General features: G+C 40.1%; 1 protein-coding gene across 3 annotated transcripts in view; it reads right to left on the bottom strand.

The window, feature by feature from the left end:
- Positions 1-26,924, bottom strand: part of LOC139367232 (cadherin-18-like) — a 390,933-nt gene that overhangs the window by 145,196 nt on the left and 218,813 nt on the right. The window lies entirely within an intron of this gene.

Below are 26,924 nucleotides of genomic sequence, written 5' to 3'. Positions count from 1 at the left end.
ACCCACTGGAATTGTGATACAGTGAAATATAAGTGAAATAATCTGTCAACAATTGTTGGAAAACTTACTTGTGTCATGCACAAAGTAGATATCCTAACCGACTTCCTAAAACTATAGTTTGTTTGCAAGATATTTGTGAAGTGGTAGAAAAACGTTGACTATAACCTAAGTGTATGTAAACTTCTGACTTTAACTGTAAGTATTCAGCCCCTTTCCTTGAAATTGAGCTTCGGGTGCATCCTGTTTCCATTGATCATCCTTGAGATGTTTCTACAACTTGATTGGAGTTCACCGGTGGTAAATTCAATTGATTGGATATGATTTGGAAAAGCACACACCTGTGTATATAAGGTCCCACAGCTGACAGTGCATTTCACAGCAAATACCAAGCCATGAGGTCGAAGGAATTGTCCGTAGATCTCTGAGACAGGATTGTGTAGAGGCACAATTCTGCAGAATTGAAAGTCGCCAAGAACACAGTGGCCTCCATCATTCTTAAATGGATAATGTTTGGAACCACCAAGAGTGGCCGCTTGCCAAACTGAGCAATCGGGGGAGAAAGGCCTTGATCAGGGAGATGGGAGAATCTTCCAGAAGGACAACCATCTCTGCAGCACTCCACCAATCAGGCCGTTATGGTAAAGTGGCCAGACAGAAGCCAATCATCAGTAAAAGGCACATGCAACAAAATATTCTCTGGTCTGATGAAACCAAGATTGAACTCTCTGCCCTGAATGCCAAGCATCACGTCTGGAGGAAACATGGCACCATCCCTACAGTGAAGCATGTTGGTGGCAACATCATGCTGTGGGGATGTTTTTCAGCTGCAGGGACTGGGAGACTAGTCAGGATCGAAGGAAATGTGAAAGGAGAAAAATACAGAGAGATCCTTGATGAATACCTGCTCCAAAGAGCACAGGACCTCAGACTGGGGTGAAGGTTCACCTTCCAACAGGACAACAACCCTAAGCACACAGCCAAGGCAATGCAGGAGTGGCTTCGGGACAAGTCTCCGAATGTCCTTGAGTGGCCCAGCCAAAGACTGGATTTGAACCCGATCGAACATCTCTGGAGAGACCTGCAAATAGCTGTGTAGAAACGCTCTCCACCAACCTGACAGAGCTTTAGAGGATCTGCAGAGAAGATTGTAAGAAACTTCCCATATACAGGTGTGCCAAGCTTGTAGCGTCATGCTCAATAAGAATCGATGCTGTATCGCTACCAAAGGTGCTTCAAGATAGTACTGAGTAAAGGGTCTAAATACATATGTAAATGTGATATTTATTTATTTGTATTTATAATTATCAATTTTATAGCATGTGAAGATCGGAAGGATTTGTAGTGTCTTCAAATAAATGCATCCAAACAAGGAGAATACCATGCTGACAGGACAACATGATAAGGTAGACATGTTGGAGAGGTTAAGAAATCCGATCAGATTAGAAGCTTTCGTTCATAATGTTTCCTGGCACAGTGGTTTGCCACTGACAGACAGACGGCCTTACCACATGTTCAACAAGATGCACATATGACACCAGGCATAGTAACACAGTTATTCTCTTGTGATGTGCTTGTTGGTCCAGCACATGAATACACACACATTATTAATGTCACAGCTTGTGTAACTTGGTTCCAGAAACACCCAAATCCAAATATTTTCATGCCCCGTGTTGAGGTTTGTAGCAAGGCAATGGAATCTGTATCAGAGGCACAGTTTATTCCAGTTCAGAGGTTTATGGAGTGCTGTGCATATTGCCTGTATGAAGTGTAGTTTGCAAGGACTACAGAGACAGTAGTGGTAGTACCAGTGTCAAGCAGGGCAGCTTTTTAGACATTAGTCTACTTGCAGGTGAAATTATAAGTAATCAAATGCATTGGAAGTTTGAGAGTAAACCAACAGTTTATTTCTTACAGTTTAGCAGAAAAAAAACTACTGATTATTCATTGTTGTTTGTGTATATTTTGTAAAGTCTACTTGTATCCGTTTTTGATATGAACCTGCATTGTACTGTAAAACTTCCTGAAGTGTTTACAGTAAATACAATTTGACAGTCTGCCTTTTTAGCTTGGCCAAATAAAGCCAACTTTATTGTTATTTTTGACATCCTTTGTTTTATGTTCTTTGAATCATGCCTTTTTTGTTAATTTGTTATCTTTCATTTTATCGTTTTACGTTAAAGTGTGACAAACTTAAAATAAAGTTGAAGTTTGATTTTATATTGGATCATGAAATGATTAAATGACAAGAGTTGTATGGTTATGGATAATAACGTAATCTTCCTTATTAAGACGTTTTTTAAATATATAAACTAATTCGAAAGACTAGGCTACTATGCACAGTTTTGGAGAAGATGGCTGCTGAACTAATCAGGTTGAACGAGGACAATGGCCAAAGTGTTAAGAGTTATTAGCATATTGGAAGATCCATGACCTTCCAGAGCTGATTACTCAGACTCACAGAAATTCCAAACTCATGACTGTTGCGATCTGTTTTCATCGTTACTTGTCGAAACTTGGCACTAGAAACATGCCATTTTATGCATTGTAGGCTGGGTGCAATCCTGGATGGGAGACCAAAGGGTAGGTGTAGATATAGAAAATATCCAGTAGGAGATACTGCCCAGCCTGTAGTTTTTTTTCTGAAGTGGATATAATGTGGAAGATCTGAAGTGGTTTTAAAGGTAAACATTCAATATATTTTTTACAAGGTTTGTTTATGTTGAAATTTGATCATGATGACATAATCCTGTGGTTTAAATGTCACCCTCAATACAATGTTGATGACCAAGATACAATACGTTGACAAATTATGTTGAAACAATGTTGATTCAACCAGTTTGTGCCCAATGGGTACTTGTTGGGATGTGTGATTATCTCAACTGGTTAGCTTGTTGTCTTTTGTCTGTATGTGCATTGGAATGTGTGTAGTTGACCATGACAATTTTTATGCTGTCAGATTTGCCAGCTGTGCTGCTCAGCAGGAAACAGACAAATGTTGGTGTCAACTGTCTTCCTGAGAAGCTCATGGCTAGATTGACCTAAGAGTTAGTGTCAGAACACGTAAAAAGAGAGAATTGCTGATGGGGAGTTAGAATAGTTGAAGATGTGTGTGCAGGGGGTAGCGCTCTCTCTCTTTCCAGAAATAGGGAAGTAGGAGAGGCGGTCTGAAAAATGGGGGTTGGCTCATCAGTGCCAAGCCTCATATTTGCAATTAGTGAGGAGGGTTAGTTTTGATAAAATCTCAGCCCTTATTCTTTGCTCAAGAGGACTTAATCACTTTTTTTTATGTAGGTGTGTTTGTCTGATAATCACTGTTTTTCGGCCATGCTTCCCCCAATCAAAACTTTAGAGCACTCCCTCTGCAATTGATTTGTAACAGTCACAGTCTTGGGTACCTTGGCGATGATGGAGCATGCAGGTAATGACCATACATTGGGAGATTGCAATTCCGATGTCTGTCGTTTGTGATCCGCCCTAATGACTGTCCTCTATTTTGACTTCAGCTGCTGCTGGAGAAATAAAATGAAGCCCAGGCCGCTCGGCGGACGGTAATCCCGTCTCCCAGCGGTATAGTTGACTTCTTGATGTACAGTATAAAGATTATTAGAAGACTGGGATTGGGAATCAGTCATTACACTAATTTAAAGGCTTCGGTTCGGTTGGCTTTACTCACAGATGCAATTTAGATTTCTTACTTTTAAAGTTTGAGGTTTAATGATACAAAAATAATGAAAACGCTGGCAGATCCACTAAGAAAACATCCAGATTCGGCTGTAACTACTGTACGCTCTGTGGCTCACAATCAGTGGAGTGTAGACATAAATTATAAATCAGACGTGTCTGTATGGTACTAATGTGATTAGCTGTGCTGAAATCAAAGGTCAGTCAGACTAGGAGATTCACAACAGTGAAAATACCAATTAAGTGTTTGTAAAAATGTGGTTTTCAAATCGCGCTTAATGTAATAGTTTTTTAATTGAAGTTCACAGTCACACTTTTGGAACTGATTTTCAGAGCTAGGCTATCACTTTGACAGCGATCTAATGCAAAATATACTGAACAAAAATATAAATGCCACATGCAACAATTTAAATGATTTTACTGAGTTACAGTTCATATAAGGAAATCAGTCAATTGAAATAGAATCAGTAGGCCCTAATCAATGCATTTCACATGACTGGGAAGAGGAACAACCATTGGTGGGTTTGGGAGGGCATAGGACTACCTACTTGGAAGCCAGGCCCACCCATTTGGGAGCCAGGCCCAGCCAATCAAAATATATTTTTCCCAGTGGTGTAAAGTACTGAAGTAAAAATACTTTAAAGTACTGCTTAAGTAGTTTTTTAGTATGTGTGCTTGACTATTTATAATTTTTACAACTTTTACTTTTACACTACATTCCTGAAAATAATATTGTAGTTTTTACTCCATACATTTTCACTGACACCCAAAAGTACTCCTTACATTTGGAGTGCTTAGCAGGACAGGAACATGGTCCAATTCATGCACTGATCAAGATCACTTCCCTGGTCATCCCTACTGGCTCGGATCTGATGGACTTACTAAATGCAAATACTTTGTTTATAAACTACATCTGAGTGTTGGAATGTGGCCCTGGCTGTCCGTACATTTTTTAAACAACAAACTGGTGGTGTCTAGTTTACTTACTATAAGGAATTTGAAATGACTTATACTTGTACATTTACTTTTGAGTCTGAAGTATATTTTTGCAATTACATTTACTTTTGAGTAGTATTTTACTGGGTGACTTTCACTTTTACTTAAGGCCTTTTCTATTAAGGTATCTTTACTTTTACTCAATTATGCAAATGGAGTACTTTTCCACGGATCACTGGTCTCAGACGATACAGCAGGTGAAGAAGCTATATGTGGAGGTCCTAGACTGGCATGGTTACACGTGGTCTGCGGTTGTGAGGCCAGTTGGACGTACTGCCAAATTCTCAAAAACAACGTTGAAGGCAGCTTATGGTAGAGAAATCCACATTAAATTCTCTGGCAACAACTCTGATGGACATTCCTGCAGTCAACATGCCAATTGCACGCTCCCTCAAAACTTAAGACATCTGTGGCATTGTGACGTGTGACAAAACTGCACATTTTAGTGGCCTTTTATTGTGCCCACACAAGGTGCACCTGTGTAATGATCATGCAGTTTAATCACCTTCTTGATATGCCACACCTGTCAGGTGGATGGATTATCTTGGCAAATGAGAAATGATCACTAACAGTGATGTAAACCATTTTCTGCACAACATTTGAGAGAAATAAGCTTTTTGTGCTTGTGGAACATTTATGGGATCTTTTATTTCAGCTCATGAAACATGGTACCAATACTTTACATGTTGCGTTTAGATTTCTGTTCAGTATAGACATATATTTGATTTCTACAGTACCTGTTCATTAAAGGATAAAACACACTAGGCCTTGGTCTACAGGTGTATGAAGGCCACATCACTATGCAAGCCAGCATAATGTGCCTTGCAGGCCTGATGTGACGTGCAGCCATAGAGTTTTTGAATCAGCTGTTGTTGCTGTTGGCACTGTGATCTTAACCTAGAACATTGACTGAGTCAAAAATGTCAACCTGCTCAGAAGTAGTACACTACACTCTTAGAAAAAAGGTGCAAAGTAAAACCATATAGGGTTCTTTGGTTTGTCCCCATAGGGGAACCCTTTTATTGGCTAGGGTTCTACCTAAAACCTTTTTATCTTCTAAAGTTTCTTCCAAGAACTTTCTATGAACTGTTTTACTAAGAACCCTTTAATCTTTGAAGGGTTCTTCCTAGAGCTTCCACCAGCTTTATTATCCAATACAATTACACTCTTTATGACAATACATTACACATACGATAAGGAATTCTTTGAGGGTTTCTTTTGATGTATACCCTAACACGGTGTTGTTAGGAAACTCCTGGTTCACAGGTCACATCAGGCCTGCAAGTCACATTATGCTGGCTTACATAGTGATGTGTAATTCCTATTGAAATCCAGCCCGATGAAGTATATCCAACAATTGGAACTTTTAATCACTCGCAACCTGCATTCAGAATGAGGGTTGGGAAGATTGAATGGAACAACCTAAATCATCTAAACAGGAACAACCATTTCAGTAACGTGTGCAAAAACTACTAACAGAAAATGTACATTATTTGTCTTTGTGTAGCATAATATTAATCAACCAATCAATGCAAAAACAAAGATATTGAAATAACAATTCTGAAAATGAACCTGCAATTGAGCATGCTGGGAAATATGACAATAATGGGCGTGGTTTTGAGTGTTTAACTCTACACAGTAAAAATGACACAATCACACTCAACTCTGGGGTTCTTTTACACCACTGAGTTTTAATTTAACTCCTTAATCAACACCAGCAATGTTACACTGAAAAATGAACACTAGGTTATACTGGCCAATTGGCTTTGTACCATACTAAGGCCTTGCCGGTTCACACATCCTTCGTTGTATGCTCCTACTGTCTACTCAATAAAATCAAAGATAATACTAGTTTGAAAGACATAAATTATGGCAAAGATATCAACCATTTCAGTACTGAATGTAAAACGATTAAGGGAATACTAGATATATATTCCCATATAGGTACAGTTTAAAACGTTCTGATGCCTATATTTTTTATTAACTTTAACATCAGGAATGTTCCTTCCAAAGAATGCTTGCTTTCCAGTAATCATCCAATAACCTTTCTTCCAAAAACAGTTCTTAGGATGTTAAAGGTTCTAGGTAGAACCTTTTGCCTTACAAAGAATGCTTGTCTTCCAAAAAGGGTTCTACAGATGAAAACAGTTATTGGTAGAATCCCATCCCTCTGCAAAGAACCCTTTACGAACCCTTTTTTTCTAATAGTGTAGATAAGGAATAGAGTTCCATTTGGGAAGCACAGAGTGTTCTAGAAGGTTTCTGATCTGACCTGGTCATTGATGGGACAGGAGCCCCAGACTGACTGGAGGTGTACTAATCCAATGGCCTCAGAGAAAAGGTGAGAAAAATCAATACATCTCTCACCATCGCTCTCACCATCGCTCTCTCTCTCTCTCTCTCTCTCTCTCTCTCTCTCTCTCTCTCTCTCTCTCTCTCTCTCTCTCTCTCTCTCTCTCATGATCTTGAGCTCTTTCTGTCTCACACACACAAACACACACGTTTATTATTCACATAGTTTTCCAGGGATTTGGGAAGTGGTCTACAGTAAACATACTACATTGATAACTAGCTCTAATATTACTGTAACTGGGTTTGGGCTTTTGTAAGGAACAAATTTTGTAGGGCTAGCTCTTTGCTGTATTACAAACAGGAAATGACACAAGCTGTGACAGTCTATTTTATTTTGTTCTAAATTACCACTCAATGGGTAATGAGCATTCAGAACCCAGCAAGTGCAGAGCTCAGCTTTTTCTTTATGAAGAATGGAGGGGAAAAGCAATTTAACAAAACCTTAATTTCACTTTTTCCACTGTTGTAGCATTAAATATAAGACAGTTGCCTTATTCTGTCACAGCACAATCCATTTATAGCAGTATGAATAAAACATTTAGACACCTTTTTGTAGAGGTTGGCATTTTGCTCTGCAAATGACCATAGAATAAGTCACACAAGAGGGGGTTGATTCCTCTTATTCTGGTTCTAAGCACACAATCTGTCAAAAGCCATTTACAACATCTTTTAAACTACAGTAGTAGGTATTTAAGTCGTTTACCTTGACATATTTACGTATTTAGCTAATCGCCAATTGGGTAGCATTATGTGCCATTATGGACTATTCTGTCCCACTTTAAATTACGTGCAGCTTATAAAGGCTTCAGAAAGCCTTCATAAAGCTTTCATAAACACTACATACATGTGTCACAAATCATATATAGCCACATGTCATACTCTATAAAGGGTTCATAAATGTGGCATAACTGTGTGAAATAACCACCAATGTAACATGTGACATAACCCACTGTCAAATTAGACATAAACCTGTGCTTTATAAAGGATGGCATAAGCATCACTTGATAAAGGCTTTATTAATGATATTTAATTGAGGCTTCACAAAGCATTTAGAACCTTGTCATGAATCTTGAAAGAGCATTGCAATGCCAGGATAATGGGTTCGATTAACCGGGACCACCCATACGTAAACATTTATGCGACTGTAAGTCGCTTTGGATAAAAGCGTCTGCTAAATTGTATATATTATGTATTATCACTCTAAAACATTTATAGGATGGCGAAACCTCTTTCCCTCTTGGGTGCATAGCTAATATTGGATCTGACTTCAACTTCCCCCCCAAAAGTCAATCTTGTTGCCTAATTCAGATTTGTTTTCCAAAATTACGTTTTCTCAGTTATGTTTTTCCCGATTTTGGATTTCCCACATTTTAATCTGGTTTTCCCTCAGTTATCAAACTTCTTTAATAGAAGAACAATACAATTACATTTTCTGTGTTCACAACAATGCATAAACTACATCAGGGGAAAATGTCTCAGAAACATCCTTTTTTTGGTTTAATTGCCCTTCAATTCAGTGTGCATGCCCTGCACTATTGTTTGGTTAGCGGTGTTTCTGTAGCACAGTGATGAGTTCGCAAATGTCATGCCCTGACCATAGAGACCTTTTTATTCTCTATATTGGATAGGTCGGGGTGTGACTAGGGTGGGTCATCTAGGCAATTATATTTTTATGTTGGCCTGGTATGGATCCCAATCAGAGGCAGCTGTTGACACGCACCTCCACAGTCCCGAACGTCCAGTGCCTCCTCCCTGCACTGAGGTGCGCGTCACCAGACCGGTGCCACCTGTACCGGCCCCACGCATCAGGCCTCCCGTGCGCCTCCACAGTCCAGAGCTTCCGGCGACTGTTCCCAGTCCAGAGCTTCCATTGAAGATCAGGTATCCGCGAGTGGAGTGGGTACTTCGCCCCGCACTGGAGCCGCCCCCGACGGTAGATGCCCACCCGGACCTCCCCCTATTGAGTTAGGTTTTGCGGTCGGAGTCCGCACCTTTTGGGGGGGTACTGTCACACCCTAACCATAGAGAGCTTTTAATTCTCTATGTTGGTTAGGTCGGGTTGCGACTAGGGTGGGCCATATAGGTAATTATATTTCTATGTTGGCCTTGTATGGTTCCCAATCATAGGCAGCTGTTTATCGTTGTCTCTGATTGGGGATCATATTTAGGCAGCCTCTTCCCCTTTGTGCTTTGTGGGATCTTGACTATCTATAGTTACCTGTGAGCACTATTGTTGCTTCACGTTTCGTTTTGCGATTTATTGTTTTCTTTGAGTTTCACTTCCTAATAAAGAGAATGGAACCATACCATGCTGTATCTTGGGAGTGGGGTTGGGGGGGGGGGTACTTCTACGCTGTATGGAATTGTTTTAAGAACGTCATACCAAGGATCATTTTACTATTTGATTTTGAAAGTTAAGACAAATTGAAGTATCAAAAAAATATGTATCAAAATTATTTGTCCTTACTGGTATTAGCCCATACAAATGCATTGATTAACAGACTCACTACACAAAAAAACAGATAGTCCCCCCAAAAAATCTAAAGGATTTTTACATGTATTCATCCCCTTAGTTTAGGCACTAAACTATATTCCAACATACAGCGCATTCGGAAAGTATTCAAATCCACATTTTGTTATGTGACAGCCTTATTAAAACATTTACCAAATCTTTTTTTCCTCATCAATCTACAGAATGCCACATAATGACAAAGTGAATGTATTAAATGTGTTAAATATTTAAAACAGAAAGACCTTATTTAGATAAGTATTCAGACCCCTTGCTAATCGACTCGAAATTGAGCTCAGATGCATCCTGTTTCCATTGATCATCTTTGAGATGTTTCTACAACTTGATTGGAGTCCAACTGTGGTAAATTCTATTGATAGGACATGATTTGGACAGGCACACAACTGACTATGTACGTAAGGTCCCACAGTTGGCAGTGCATTTCAGAGCAAAAATCAAATGTTGTCATTATGGGGTATTGTGTGTAGATTGATGAGGGAAAAAAAATATTTAATCCATTTTAGAAAAAGGCTAAAATGTAAGAAATTGTGAAAGAAGTCTGAATACGTTCCGAGTGCTCTTTCCTTCCATAAATGTTTTAAACTGGAACTGTGGATCTTCAGACGAGTCCTGTGAGAGTTGTGAGGCCTCTGGGCTCCCTAGAGCAAAACAACCGACATGTACTTTTTCTTGAGAGTTTCTCCTTTACACAACTTTACACACCTTTACACAAGTTGGCAGATCGTCTGTAATGACTTCAGACAAGTCCCAAGATGCTTGTGGGGGTCATAGAGCAAAACAGAGATCACCATCGTGTTTGTGAGTCTCATCCTTCCTAAGAGGGGTCATAATAGTTGGCCAAACCGTTCGGAACCTACAGACGATTTTGTGAGAAGACTGATTTTTGGGATGCCTCATGGTCTAAAAAACACTGCTCTAACTCTGTCACCTTTCACCGCAGATGTGGAAGTGTTACGCAGACGGATGCGGTGGAATTTAGACGCATCCACTGCAAAAAAATCTGATGTCTCTAGCTTAAACTGACAGATTTTTCTGGGGATTTTATAAACGCTAATTAGATTTCCACGTGGCGAGGACATTGACCTTAGGGAGTTGGAACCAACATGCAGTACCTCCAACAGGCAGAAAGGCAAGACGTATTTGTCCGCCAAATCAGGGACAAGCTACACTATTCACAGCCCTGTGTAATATGCAATGTAATTGCATTGCTCGACTTTTTGAAACAATGTATTTGTATTGTTTTAAATTAAACAAATTAAAAAAGGAATATATGGTTTAAACATGTCTTTAAAGCGGGACTGAATTTGTACTTTGAAAGGTTGTCAACACCCATCTATGTGTCTTTGCGCAAGCATTATCATACAGAAGAATAGAAGAATAGCACAATACTAATAGCTAGTGTAACAACATCAAGGCAATGTGTGGCTTGCTCTGAAGTGACATGTAGACGTTCACACCTCCGACTGGACCTGCGGGTGTCATCCTGGCCTACGTCCCAAATACCACCCTATTTCCTATATAGTGCAGTACTTTTGACCAGGGCCTGTCCATCTCTACTGAGCATATCTGCATAAGGCCTGTCCTCTGCCTTGCATTTTTCTTTCTCTCACTCACACAGACCTGTCATTTCCCAAATGCATGGGTCCCCTGAGGAGGGTCACCGGGGATTAAGCAGTGCACCAGAAGGGGATTAAGAACACAGTTTGACAGACTGGTCTACATACTCATTCCAAAGTCGGTAACACTTTATAAACCATTCCTAAACTGTTTGTAAAGAGTTGACCATTTATGAATCATTGTTCCTCATTGTTCATTGTTCCTAAATTTGTACATGCCAATAAACAATCAAATTAATTTACGCATTTATAAACACATTATTTCTAAATGATTTACAAGGTGTTTAATGGTAGTGTGTTATTAATAATGTACTACTATCGTACTTATAAACAAGTTATAAAGGAGTTATTATCAACTCATAAGATTACTTCTAAGGTATTTTAAAATGGTTGATTCATGGTTTGACTCACCCTGTACGTACATACATATTTATAAATGTATTGCATTAACTTCTTGATTGAACAATTTCAGCTAGATATTTTATAAGTTTAAAAACTGCAGCCACCAACAAAGTGATCAGCAACATCAGCAACTTGAACCAAAAGCATATGTGCAGTGCTATATGGTTGTTTAACACAAGAATAGCCAGGCCTCAACGAATACATATAGCCACTATTTTAACAGTCAAATAAATCAATTGAATAAACGCCATCACACGCAAATCAAGTTTATTGTTTAGGCAGTTCTTCAGAAACATTACTATATGAAGAACATTTCAAAAGAACATAATATCATATTTTGAGTGTAATAATGTTATTGTGCTTAGCCAAAACTCAACATGAAGTTCAGTCTGTCTTAAAGTCGAAACGGTCCAATACAAATATGTTTTCACAGCGGTGACGGACAAGAGATATGGCTTAAAAACGTACCTCAATCCAGATATGGAAGGTGTCGCTGTACTCATAAATGATCCAATTATCCAAGCCGCAAAATAAAAAAGATTGAAATACTGCTTGTTTTTAAAAAAAAAAGACTTTTATTTATCAGCATGCTAGGCTAGCTAATGCTAAAGCAACCCAATGGATTACACAACCCTTCTTGCAGCGAATTTAGATTAGGGGCTGCAAATTAGTAAATGGTTTATAAGGATCTACATTAATAATCAACTGAGCTATTAGTGCATGTACTCACAGTTTTAAATAAACTCATTTACATTACATAAATATGCCATTCATGAAATATATGAATGCATAAATATGTATATAAATGGTGAAATAAACCACTAAACTATTTTTAAAAAAGGTATGACTTAATAAATAATCTTAAGACTTGACAAAATTTCCTTGAGATCAAATCAATTGTATTTTTTCACATACTTTGTAGACAACATGTGTTGACTACCAGTCAAATGCTTACTTAAGGATCCTTTTCCAACAATGCTGAGTTAAAGATAAAAAGGATTACAAATAAATTAATAGTGACAAAAGGAATAAATACAAAGTGAATAACAAAATGTTATTTTAACAATAACACACATAATGTGTATATATAAACTCACAAAAAAATAAATATCCCATTTTCAGGACACTGTCTTTCAAAGATAATTCAAAAAATCTATTTAACTTCACAGATCTTCAATGTAAAAGGTTTACACACTGTTTCCCATGCTTGTTCAATGAACATACACAGTTAATGAACATGCACCTGTGGAATGGTCATTAAGACACTAAAGACTTAGGACACTAAAAGAGGCCATTCTACTGACTCTGAAAAGCACCAAAAGAAAGATGCCCAGGGTCCCTGCTCATCTGTGTGAACGTGCCTTAGGCATGCTGCAAGGAGGCATGAGGACTACAGATGTGGCCAGGGCAATAAATGGCAATGTCTGTACTGTGAGACACCTGGGACAGCGCTACAGGGAGACAGGACAGACAGCTGATCGTCCTTGCAGTGGCAGAACACGTGTAACAACACCTGCACAGGATCGGTACATCTGAACATTACACCTGCGGGACAGCTACAGGATGGCAACAACAACTGCCCGATTTACACCAGGAATGCACAACCCTCCATCAGTGCTCAGAGAGACTGAACTTAGGGCTTGGAGGCCTGTTGTAAGGCAGGTCCTCACCAGACATCACCGGCAACAAAGTCGCCTATGAGCACAAACCCACCGTCGCTGGACCATACACCCCTGGTTTAGTCTCACCAGGGGTGATGGTCGGATTCAAGTTTATCATCGAAGGAATGAGGGGTACACCGAGGCCTGTACTCTGGAGCGGGATCTATTTGGAGGTGGAGGGTCTGTCATGTTCTGGGGCGGTGTGTCACAGCATCATCAGACTGAGCTTGTTGTCATTGCAGGCAATTTCAACGCTGTGCATTACAAGGAAGACATCCTCCTCCCTCATGTGGTACCCTTCCTGCAGGCTCATCCTGACATGACACTCTAGCATGACAATGCCACCAGCCATACTGCTCGTTCTGTGTCTTGATTTCCTGCAAGACAGGAATGTCAGTGTTCTGCCATGGCCAGCGAAGTGCTCGGATCTCAATCCCATTGAGCACGTCTGGGACCTGTTGGATCGGAGGGTAAGGGTGAGGGCCATTCCCCCCAGAAATGAAGGAACTTCCAGGTGCCTTGGTGGAAGAGTGGGGTAACATCTCACAGAAGAACTGGGAAATCTGGTGCAGTCCACGAGGAGGACTGCAGTACTTAATGCAGCATGTGGCTACATCAGATACTGACTGTTTCTTTTGATATTTACCCCCCCCCCCCCCCCTTTGTTCAGGGACACATTATTCAATTTCTGTTAGTTAGTCACATGTCTGTGGAACATGTTCAGTTTATGTCTCAGTTGTTGAAACTTGTCATGTTCTTACAAATATTTACACATGTTAATTAAGTTTGCTGAAAATAAATGCAGTTGACAGTGAGAGGACATTTCTTTTTTTGCTGAGTTTATATATACAGTTGAAGCTGGAAGTTTACATACACTAAGGTTGGAGTCAATGAAACTCATTTTTCAACCACTTGTTAACAAACTATAGTTTTGGCAAGTCGGTTAGGACATCTACTCTGTGCATGACACAAGTAATTTTTCCAACAATTGTTTACAGACATATTATTTCACTTATAATTCACTGTATCACAACTCCAGTGGGTCAGAAGTTTGCATACACTAGGTTGACTAGGTTGAAGCCTCTGATAGGCTAATTGTCATAATTTGAGTCAATTGGAGGTGTACCTGTGGATGTATTTCAAGGTCTACCTTCAAACGCAGTGCCTCTATGCTTAACATCATGGGAAAATCTAAAAAATCAGCCAAGACCTCAGAACAAAAATTGTTGACCTCCACAAGTCTGGTTCAACCTTGGGAGCAATTTCCAAACGCCTGAAGTTACCACATTCATCTGTACAAACAATAGTACGCAAGTATTAACACCATGGGACCACGGAGCCATCATACCGCTCAGGAAGGAGACGCGTTCGGTCTCCTAGAGATGAACATACTTTGGTGCGAAAAGTGCAAATCAATCCCAGAACAACAGCAAAGGACCTTGTGAAGATGCTGGAGGAAACAGGTACAAAAGTATCTATATCCACATTAAAACAAGTCCTATATCAACATATCCTGAAAGGCCGCTCAGCAAGGAAGAAGCCACTGCTCCAAAACTGTCATAAAACAGCCAGACTACGGTTTGCAAATGCACATGGGGACAAAGATCGTACTTTTTGGAGAAATGTCCTCTGGTCTGATGAAACAAAAATATAACTGTTTGGCCATAATGACCAATGTTATGTTTGGAGGAGAAAGGGGGAGGCTTGCAAGCCGAAAAACACCATCCCAACCGTGAAGCACGGGGCTGGCAGCATCATGTTGTGGGGTTGCTTTGATGCAGGAGAGACTGGTGCACTTCACAAAGTAGACAGCATCATGAGGAAAGAAAATTATGTGCATATATTGAAGCAACATCTCAAGACATCAATCAGGAAGTTAAAGCTTGGTCGCAAATCGGTCTTCCAAATGGACAATGACCCAAGCATACTTCCAAAGTTGTGGCAAAATGGCTTGAGGGCAACAAAGTCAAGGTATTGGAGTGGCCATCACAAAGCCCTGACCTCAATCCTATAGAACGTTTGTGGGCAGAAATAAAATAAATAAATAAATAAATCTATTATTCTGACCTTTAACATTCTTAAACTAAAGTGGTGATCCTAACCGACCTAAAACAGGGAATTTTTACAAGGATTAAATGTCAAGAATTGTGAAAAACTGAGTGTAAATGTATTTGGCTAAGGTGTATGTAAAATTCTGACTTCAACTGTATATATACAGTTGAAGTCAGAAGTCTACATACACCTTTTCACAATTCTTGACATTTAATCCTTGTACAAATTCCCTGTTTTAGGTTGGTTAGGATCACCACAAACACACTACCGGTCAAAAGTTTTAGAACACATACTCATTCAAGGGTTTTTCTTTCTTTTTACTATTTTCTGCATAGAATAATAGTGAAGACATCAAAACTATGAAATAACACATTTTGAATCATGTAGTAAACAAAAATGTGTTAAACAAATCTAAATATATTTTATATTTGAGAATCTTCAAATAGCCAATCTTCGCCTTAATGACAGCTTTGCACACTCTTGGAATTCTCTCAACCAGCTTCAATTAAGGTGTGCATTGTTAAAAGTTAGTTTGTGGAATTTCTTTCCTTTTTAATGCATTTGAGCCTATCAGTTGTGTTGTGACAAAGTAGGGGGGTATACAGAAGATAGCCCAATTATGTAAAAGACCAAGTCCACATTATGGCAAGAACAGCTCAAATAAGCAAAGATAAACAACAGTCCATCATTACTTTCAGACCTGAAGGTCAGTCAATATGTAACATTTTAAGAAAAGTGCAGTCTCAAAAACCATCATGCGCTATGATGAAACTGGCTCTCATGAGGACCGCCACAGGAATGGAAGACCAAGAGTTACCTCTGCTGCAGAGCATAAGTACATCCTCAGAAATTGCAGCCCAAATAAATGCTTCACAGAGTTCAAGTAACAGACACATCTCAACATCAACTGTTCAGAGGAGACTGTGAATCAGGCCTTCATGGTCGAATTGCTGCAAAGAAACCACTACTAAAGGAAACTAATAATAAGAAGATACTTTATGTGCCCAAGAAACACAAGTAATGGACATTAGACCGGTGGAAATTTGTCCTTTGGCCTGGAGCCCAAATTTGAGATCTTTGGTTCCAACCGCCGTGTCTTTGTGAGATGCGGTGGGGGTGAACGGATGATCTCTGCATGTGTATTTCCCACTGTAATGCATGGAAGAGGAGGTGTTATGGTGTGGGGGTGCTTTGCTGGTGACATTGTTTGTGATTTATTTATAATTCAAGGCACACTTAACCAGCATGGCTACCACATCATCCTGCAGCGATACGCCATCCCATCTGGTTTGGACCTCCAGGCTGAGTCAGTTCTATTTTACCAAGAAGGAGAATGATGGAGTGCTGCTTCAGATGACCTGCCATCCCATCTGGTTTGGACCTCCAGGCTGATTCAGTGCTATTTTACCAAGAAGGAGAATGATGGAGTGCTGCTTCAGATGACCTGCCATCCACAATCCCCCGACTTCAACCCAATTGAACTGGTTTAAGATAAGTCTGACTGCAGACTGAAGAAAAATCAGCCAACAAGTGCTCAGCATTTGTGGGAACTCTTTCAAGACAAGTGAAGCTGGTTAAGAGAATGCCAAGAGTGTGCAAAGCTGTCAATAAGTTAAAGGGTGGCTATTTGAAGAATCTCAAAAATATATTTTGATTTGTTTAACACTTTTTTGGTTACTTCAAGATTCCATATGTGTTATTTCATAGTTTTGATGTATTCACTACTATTCTACAATGTAGAAAATAGTAAAATTAAGAAAGACCCTTGTGGTGGTCTAAAACGTTTGACCAGTAGTGTGTATATATATATATATACATACATACACAGTTGAAGTCGGAAGTTTACATACACCTTAGCCAAATACATTCAACTCAGTTTTTCACAATTATTGACATTTAATCCTAGTAAGAATTCCTTGTTTTAGGTCAGTTACGATCACCACTTCATTTTAAGAATGTGAAATGTCAGAATAATAGTAGAGAGAATGATGTATTTCAGCTTTTAGTTCTTTCATCACGTTCCCAATGGGTCAGAAGTTGACATACATTCAATTAGTATTTGGTAGTATTGCCTTTAAATTATTTAACTTGGGTCAAACTTGTTGAATAGCCTTCAACAAGCCTCCTACAATAAGTTTGGTGAATTTTGGCCCATTCCTCCTGACAGAGCTGGTTTAACTGAGTCAGGTGTGTAGGCCTCCTTGCTCGCACACACTTTTTCAGTTCTGACCACAAATGTTCTACTGCAACGTCCGTAACCACAGGGCTATTCAGAGGGTTGTGCGGTCAGACCAACGCATCACCGGGAGCATATGTCCTTCAGAACATCTACAGCACCCGGTGTCACAGGAAGGCCAAGAAGATCATCAAGGATCTCACCCACCTGGGCCACGGCCTGTTCACCCCGCTATCAGAAGGCGAGGTCAGTACAGGTGCATCCAAGGTGAGACCGAGAGACTGAAAAACAGCTTCTACCTCAAGGCCATCAAATTGTTAAATATCCATCACTCTCCAGCCTCCACCCAGAACCCTGCCCTGAACTTAGTCACTGTCACTAGCCGACTACCAACCGGTTACTCATCCCTGCACCTTAGAGGCTGCTGCCCTATGTATATAGACATGGAACAGTGGTTACTTTAATCATGTTTATTTACAGTTTTACCCATTTCATGTGTATACACTGTATTCTAGTCAAGGTTGAAAGTCACTGAGGTCTTCAGTAGGGGCCATTCTTCTGACAATGTTTGGAGATTGCATGGCTTTGTGCTCGATTTTATACACCTGTCAGCAACGGGTGTGGCTGAAATAGCCGAATCCACTAATTTGAAGGTGTGTCCTAACTATTTTTATTTACACTACCTTTCAAAAGTTTGGGGTCACTTAGAAATGTCCTTGTTTTGAAAGAAAAACATATTTTTTGTCCATTAAAATAACGAAAAAATTGATCAGAAATACAGTGTAGACATTGTTAATGTATTAAATGACTATTATAGCTGGAAACGGCAGATTTATTATGGAATATCTACATAGGCGTACAGAGGCCCATTATCAGCAACCACCACTCCTGTGTTCAAATGGCACGTTGTGTTAGCTAATCCAAGGTTATACTTTTAAAAGGCTAATTGATCATTATAAAACCCTTTTGCAATTATGTTAGCACAGCTGAAACAGTTTTTCTGATAAAAGCAGCAATAAAACTGGCCTTCTTTAGACTAGTTGAGTATCTGGAGCATCAGCATTTGTTCGTTTGATTACAGGCTCAAAATGACTAGAAACAAAGACTTTTCTTCTGAAACTCGTCAGTCTATTCTTGTCCTGAGAAATGAAAGCTATTCCATGCGAGAAATTGCCAAGAAACTGAAGATCTCCTACAATGCTGTGTACTACTCCCTTCAAAGAACAGCGCAAACTGGCTCTAAACAGAATAGAAAGAGGAGTGGGAGGCCCCGGTGCACAGCTGAGGACAAGTACGTTAGAGTGTCTAGTTTGAGAAACAGACGCCTCACAAGTCCTCAACTGGCAGCTTGTGACGGCTCTGAATTTGTCTGAACCGTCTCAGTGCTTCTCCTTCAGTTAGGGTGCTTTTCCTTTAATTCTCAATGAAAATGCCAGCATCAGCTGCGCAAAAGTAGGGTTGTGATGGAGACATGAGGATGTGTTCAACCCTCAGTTCCGAAGCATCTTTACTCCATTTGTTTTGTTGTATTTAAAAGTGTGCTTTGTAGCCTAGTCGCAAGTTTAACCAGGATCCGATCCACTCATTGCTTACTTTGGAATACACATCTCAGTTGTTCTCCTCTGGTTCTTCATGGCCTTTCTCCGCTGGAGATCTGTTGGAGGATTGGATCATCTGACTGACTGCAACTATTTTCCATACGGTATTTCATATGTTTTAGAGTGATGTATACCGTGATGATTTATGTGGTCAGTTTTAGTTGAAGACATATTGAGCTGTGATATTCTTTATGGTTGTGTGGTAAAATAGTTGATATTTTGATTGTATGATTGAGATTGGGTTTACGCTACACTAAATGAATGGACTAAAAACATTGCGTGACTAAGGTCTCTGAGCTCATTTACCGGGCTGGACTCTTTTAGGCCTGAAGTACAGAATTTTTGTAGAGGAACCAGAGCTCATTATTTGTTGTTTATTATGTGTGTGATCATTTGTGTTCGTAATACAACCTATGCAAAAAAATGCAGTTGTTTTGAAGTTCTTTCCAATGTTTCAAGAGTTTATGAAAAGTGTATGTCCATCCTGACTTTTGTATTCGTGTAGACTTGACGGATCAGACAGGACTCATTCCCTCCCAAACCAAAGGAGAAATCAATATGTTCTCTGGTAGGCACAACCTATCTGGCACCCCTACAAACAACAACCTCAAGTCAAAACTGTTACATAAAAAATGGCACCCCAGATGGGACCTCTCAACATTGAGAAATAACCAAAGCAAATCTTTTGTGTGGAATTAAAACAATGGATTCACCCCAAGAAAATGTGCTCATCCATATCATACCTGTCAATGGGAATACACATAGTCATTCTGACCATCGAGCTGACAAAATAAATCATAATGTGAATGGAGATAATGCAGTTGATTTGGGCCAGAGCCCTGTGAATCTGAATGCTCGGTCTTGACCACAGGCCACATGAGGTCTAACTAGTTACTCACTTATTGACATGGACCTGTGTGGAAGTACTGAGCTAGCCCTCCCTCTGACACCCAACCTTCCTCTGGTTGATCACCAGAGGTTGTAGTCTTACAACTTCAAGGTGACATCCTTGATATTAGACGGACTCAAGGACATCTCCAAACTCTAATTCACCATCAATTCAAATGTCTGAGGGAAGAGCAACAACAGAGTGCAATGGAATTCAGAGATGTTCAAGGAGCACTCTAACCCACACGCTGACAGAGCTCAGTGAGAGTGGAAGACGGGAAATTACTGGTGCCATTGACAGGTAGTTTGACTACCAAAGAAACCAACTCACTGCCACTCTCCAGTGGCGCCTGCAACATCACCACACTGAGGTCCTCAAGGACGGTAATTCTGTTTTTTTCTCCTCTGGTTAACACTGTAGACCACTTGCAGACCGAGCTCTCTAAATGTGGTAAAATGTTGGATGACGTGTCTGTTGACATGGCCTCCATTAGGCACAACTGCTTGCACATTGCTTCTCTGGTGTCCACTTCAGTTCAGACCATTGAGAGGCAAGCTGGCACTTCAGGAGAGACGAGGCCATACTGCAGCCACCCCTTGCAGGATGCAATCCACCTTGCATCCTGGTGTTAATTTTCATGGTCTGATAACTCCGTCACCCTCTACTTCCTCAACCCTTCCTAGCTCTCTTGTTCATGGTGATTTGAGTAGACGTCATGTGGGGGCGATGCCCATTAAATGGCAATTTCCCACCTTTGTGATGACAGTTTTGATCTTCTAATGTATCTGGAAAATGTATCTGGAAAATATTGTGACTTTCTTGCCCTCAATCCCCTGGCTGACGAAGAACTCCTTGCCACATTAAGGAATGTGTTACATGGGATAGCTCGAGACTGGTGGGATGTGGCACGTCTCACCACTACCTCCTGGGCTGACTTTGAGGCCAAGTTGTCCTCTGCATTTCTATCTGAGGACTACACCGATGAGTTGGCTGACAGAGTCAGGAATCGAGTGCAAAGAGAGAAAGAGAGTATCCGTGACTTTGCATACGGTCACCACTCCCCGTGCAGAATGTGGAAACCTGGCATTGAGGAGGAAGAGGTCATTAAGTTGATCTTGAAGAACATCAACCCAATACTAGCCAGTCAACTCCGAGAAAGAGTCACCACTGTCGGTGGACTAGTTCGACTGGGACAGCAGTTCGAGAAGGACAGAGGATGCCAACATAAATATGAAAAGAGAAAGAAACAGTTACCCAAGCCAGACCATCAACAACAGCCAGAGTCTCCAGCCAAGAACCCTCCCGTTTTCTGTTGGAGATGTAGCAAAAAGGGACATTCTTCAGCCAGATGTCCAAGTCAGTATCAAGTAAACCCTTCCAGAAACCAGAAGTCACAACAGGCCAACAGACCTAACTCCCTTCGAAAGAACGACCATCCTACTGTGGGTGATTTGACCAGAGCTGAAACCCCAAGAGTCACTGCTTATTCCCTCCGTCGACATCCACTTCCTTTCAGTTAATACCGCACCAACTGGTGTGACCCCTGTCCATAGGCCCATGGACAGGAAGAGCCATCCTGGACACCGGGTCATCCTAAACACTGCATAATGAGAAACCGTGGAAGGAGATTAAAGGTCCACAATACAACTTGAAGCCGTGGACAGAAGGTCCACTATATCTGGCTGATGGTGAGGCTAAACGACCACTTGGATGGAGTGAGGTAGAGTTCCGCCTGTGTAACCGCTCCTATATGATTCCTTCAGTTATTCTACATACCAAGAACCTTGCTTTTCCTGTCGTGTTGGGAACTGATTTCATGTACTTCAGTGGTGTCCAGATTGATATCGCACACAATTGCTACTGGTTTCTACACAATAAGAGCGAGAAGCATTTCTTCCAATCAGAAGCTACGAAGTTACATGATTGGGGTTCAAATGTGTCAGTCTTCTCTGCAATTGCTCCGGTACCACTAACCCTTGGTAATCCTTCTGATGATCTCCTTTTACAGGTTGTGAGAAGAGCTCAGCTGGAACAGCCAGAGGAGTTAAGGCTGTTGGAACAGCTGCAGAATAACTCTGATGTACGTACTTCAAAGCTGGGATGCACCGGCTCCTGAAGCACAAAATATTCCATACACAGGTAATGCCAATCAGAAAGAAAAATCCATATCTTAGACTGGCCAATAAAAATAAAAGATTAAGCTGGGCAAAAGAACACAGACACTGAACAGAGGAACTCTGCCTAGAAGGCCAGCATCCCGGAGTCGCCTCTTCACTGTTGACTTTGAGACTGGTGTGTCGTGGGTACTATTTAATGAAGCTGCCAGTTGAGGACTTGTGAGGCTTCTGTTTCTCAAACTAGTCACTCTAATGTAATTGTCCTCTTGCTCAATTGTGCACCGGGGCCTCCCACTCCTCTTTCTATTCTGGTTAGAGCCAGTTTGCACTGTTCTGTGAAGGGAGTAGTACAAAGCGAGATATTCAGTTTCTTGGCAATTTCTCACATGGAATAGCCTTATTTTCTCAGGACAAGAATAGCCATTTTGAACCTGTAATCAAACCCACAAATGCTGATGCTCCTGATACTCAACTAGTCTAAAGAAGGCCAGTTTTATTGCTTATTGAATCAGAGCAAAGTTTTAAGCTGTACTATCATAATTGACTAATGATAATTGTCTAATGATCAATTAGCCTTTTAAAATGATAAACTTGGATTAGCTAACACAATGTGCCATTGGAACACTGGAGTGATTGATGGTTGCTGATAATGGGCCTTTGTATGCCTATGTAGATATTCCATAAAAAAATATGTTATTCCAGCTACAATAGTCATTTACAAGGTTAACAATGTCTACACTGTATTTCTGATCAATTTGATGCTATTTTAATGGACAAAAAAAAGTTTTTCTTTCAAAAACAAGGAGATTTCTAAGTGACAGGAAACGTTTTAATGATATATACATACAGTTGAAGTCGGAACATTGCATACACCTTAGCCAAATACATTTAAACTCAGTTTTTCACAATTCCTGACATTTAATCCTAATAAAGAGTCCCTGTCTTAGGTCAGTTAGGATCACCACTTTATTTTAAGAATGTGAAATGTCAGAATTATAGTTGAGAGAATGATTTTTTTCAGTTTTTATTTCTCACATCACATTCCCAGTGGGTCAGAAGTTTACATACACATTTTTGGTAGCATTGCCTTTAAATTGTTTAACTTAGGTCAAACGTTTCAGGTAGCCTTCCACAAGCTTCCCACAATAAGTTCGGTGAATTTTGGCCCATTCCTCCTGACAGAGCTGGTGTAACTGAGTCAGGTTTATAGGCCTCATTGCTCGGACACACTTTTTCAGTTCTGCCCACAAATATTCTATAAGATTGAGGTCAGGGCTTTGTGATGGCCATTCCAATACCTTGACTTTGGTTTCCTTAAGACATTTTGCAACAACTTTGGAAGTACGCTTGGGGTCATTGTCCATTTGGAGGACCCATTTGCGACCAAGCTTTAACTTCCGGACTGATGTCTTGAGATGCTGCTTCAATATATCCACATAATTTTATTTCCTCATGACGCCATCTATTTTGTGAAATGCACCAGTCCCTCCTGCAGCAAAGTACCCCCACAAAATGATGCTGCCACCCTGTGCTTCACAGTTGGAATGGTGTTATTCGGCTTGCAAGTCTCCCCCTTTCTCCTCCAAACATAACATTGGTCATTATGGCCAAAGAGTTCTATTTTGGTGCATCAGACCAGAGATCATTTCTCCAAAAAGTACATTCTTTGTCCCCATGTACAGTTGCAAACCGTAGTCTGGTTATTTAATGCGGTTTTGGAGCAGTGGCTTCTTCCTTGCTGAGGGCCTTTCAGATTGTATCGATATAAGACTCGTTTTTACTGTGGATATAGATACTTTTTTTACCTGTTTCCTCCAGCATCTTCACAAGGTCCATTGCTGTTGTACTGGGATTCATTTGCACTTTTCGCACAAAAGTACATTCATCTCTAAGAGACAGAACGCGTATCCTTCCTGAGCAATATGACAGTTGCTTGGTCCCATGGTTTTTATACTTGTGTACTATTGTTTGTACAGATGAACGTGGTAGCTTCAGGCGTTTGGAAATTGTTCCCAAGGATGAACCAGACTTGTGGAGGTCTACAATGTTTTTTTCTGATGTCTTTTTTTGTTTTCCCCATGATGTCAAGCAAAGAGGCACTGCGTTTGAAGGTAGGCCTTGAAATACATCCACAGGTACAAAGGCTAATTGACTCAAATGATGTCAGTTAGCCTATCAGAAGCTTCTAAAGCCATGACATCATTTTCTGGAATTTTCTGTTTAAAATCACCGTCAACTTAGTGTATGTAAACGTCTGACCCACTGGAGTCATGATACAGTGAATTATAAGTAAAATTATCTGTCTCTAAACAATTGTTGGAAAAATGACTTGTGTCACGCACAAAGTAGATGTCCTATCCGACTTGCCAAAACTATAGTTTTGAAAATTGAAATTTGTAGAATGGTTGAAAAATGAGTTTTAATGACTGTAACCTAAGTGTATGTAAACTTCCGACTTCAACTGTATACTCCTAACTCTGTCCTAATATTTCTTAATTCCATTCTTTTGCATTTAGATTTATGTATATTGTTGTGTATTGTTGTGATATTACTACACTGTTGGAGCTTGGAACACTCACTACACCTGCAATAACATCTGCTAAACGTCTATGCAAGCAATACAATTTAATTTATGATTCCTTCATGTACTTCATCTGCTTTTTTAAGTTACATTAAAGCTTCAAAAGTCACAAAAAGGGATTTTAGCTGATGAAGATCTCAAAAGAACATTTTTTCAACGTTTATCCAAAAACCCTACAAAAACATCACTCATTTCCACACAGGCTTTGTCCAGAGTTAGTGCCTGCAAAAAGACGCCATTTCTAATTTCTCTCTAATCCTACACAAGAAACCTCTCCTTCCGCTCCTCCTTTGCAGCTTGCTAGTGTCGGCATTTTTTTTTACCAAGCGCAGTGATGAGAACAATATAGTGTTTGAATGTGACGAATGAATCCTCCTGTCTTGGCTTAATTAAGGGTCATTCTGTCTCCTAGCCACATTAGGACATGGCACACCAATCCCACAACTACATAATTAAATGTTGGCAAGTTTCTCTCCTGCCATCAAGAAACATAATCTCTCTCCATCCAAATGTGGCGTGTCAAATTAATGTCTAATAATTTGTATGTCTGTTTTTAACGGCCGGTTATAATACAGAAAGAATTAGCTGTTCATGTTTGTGTTGCTTTCCTCACCATGTTATCTGAGTCCAAAATGGCGCCATATTCTCTACTTAGAGCAGTACTTTTGACCAGTAGTGCACATTGAAGGGGATAAAGTGACTTTTGGCACACAACCGTAACTCTCTCTAAGGTAGAGGGATGAAAAGAAGAGTGCCCATTATCTATTAACCATGATAGAGACAGCCAGCCAATCAGAGACATCAAAGGATGAGCAGTAGCTCTATGTAATGTTAATATAATCCACGGAAGTAATTATTCTTTCATGCAATTAGTGACAAACTGAAAAACTGCAATTAAACAACAACGCCGTTTCAATCAGGATGTTCGATTCCATAATACCCTTGTACTACTTCAGTTAGTCAGCTGCAATAATACAGACAGAACCACAGGAAATGCTGAGAGAATGTTTTGGTGGCACCTTGGGGATTTTTCGGTTCACTCATGCATCTTATAGCGTTAGCAACGCCATGTTTCATCACTAAATAACACCTATAAAGATATGTGTTTCCCTGGTCTAACACTACTACTCAGGCATCTGTGATATAGCCTTGCTTTCTGGTTGTCATCCCTGTGATCATAACAAACAACTTAGTGGTGATGCTGAGTAATCATATTTAGCGGATATTAGAGGGGTTAGGTTGTGTTTTTCTCACTCTCTTTCCACCTCTATCTGTTGTCTCTCTGGACTTCTCTTGCTTTTATATATATTTGTATTTTTTCATTTCACATCATTTTCCCGTCTCTGTATTGAAATGCACACACATGTGCGTGCAGTCAGAGAGAGAGGAGTGTTCCAACTCCCTCGTTCTCTTTCTCTCTGAGTGTGGTTGAAGGGATTAGCTTCTGCCCGAGTGCCTAGAATAATGATCACTGCAGCGGAGAAACACATTTCCACGTTTCAGGAGATAAGGGGGCCAGGCAATCTGTAAGCTGAGGACATACCAAATAAGCCATGGGAAACTGGTTAAGTAACAGAAAGTCACCATAGCGAACACAGACCAGACCTGCTGGGTTGCTCTTGCCCTCTGAGCACAAGGTTACGACTGCCAGTCATCTCTAGTGCCTGCCTCTCAGTCTTTGTGACATCCATAATGTCTGATGTGACAGTCTGAGCCCATAGCTGGTATGACATGTAGCTCAGATGTAATTTTTTTATGTATATATTAGCAGTAGGCTATACGTTTTATATAAATTGGCAAATACATTCAATTCAATTCACACTTTAACTATGTAAAAAAGAGCCATCCACAGAGCCCCTGTGTAACATGACTCAATTTTGGTACTAGGGTTAATTCAAACAAACAAATATGTTATATTTTTGTAACTGAGAGGTTGCTGTAAAAAGCTCTGTTCACAATTGAATCTTCCCTAAGAAGAATAACACATTCATGGCAAAACAGATAGACTAAACATTTATCAAAGGGAAGTATGGTTTGAGGTGTCTGACATGCATCTGAAAGATAAAGGAAGCATAAACATAAAAAAAAAAGGTTCCATGTGTAACCTTAGTCCCAAAAAAAGCCGATACATTTTGATTCCTTTTTTTACCGGTCTGTACCGGGTTAGCTTCAGACGAGTCCCGTGAATATGAAACAGAGAACAGGTTAATGTTCGTGAGTCTCTCAGCTTTTGATGGCGGAGTCATATTAGTTTGTAGCTTAAACCGCTAAGA

This window comes from Oncorhynchus clarkii, chromosome 15 (assembly GCF_045791955.1).
Source record: "Oncorhynchus clarkii lewisi isolate Uvic-CL-2024 chromosome 15, UVic_Ocla_1.0, whole genome shotgun sequence".
Taxonomy (NCBI): domain Eukaryota; kingdom Metazoa; phylum Chordata; class Actinopteri; order Salmoniformes; family Salmonidae; genus Oncorhynchus; species Oncorhynchus clarkii.
The sequence above is the reverse complement of the archived record's forward strand: the minus strand, read 5'-3'. Positions and strand labels throughout refer to the sequence as shown.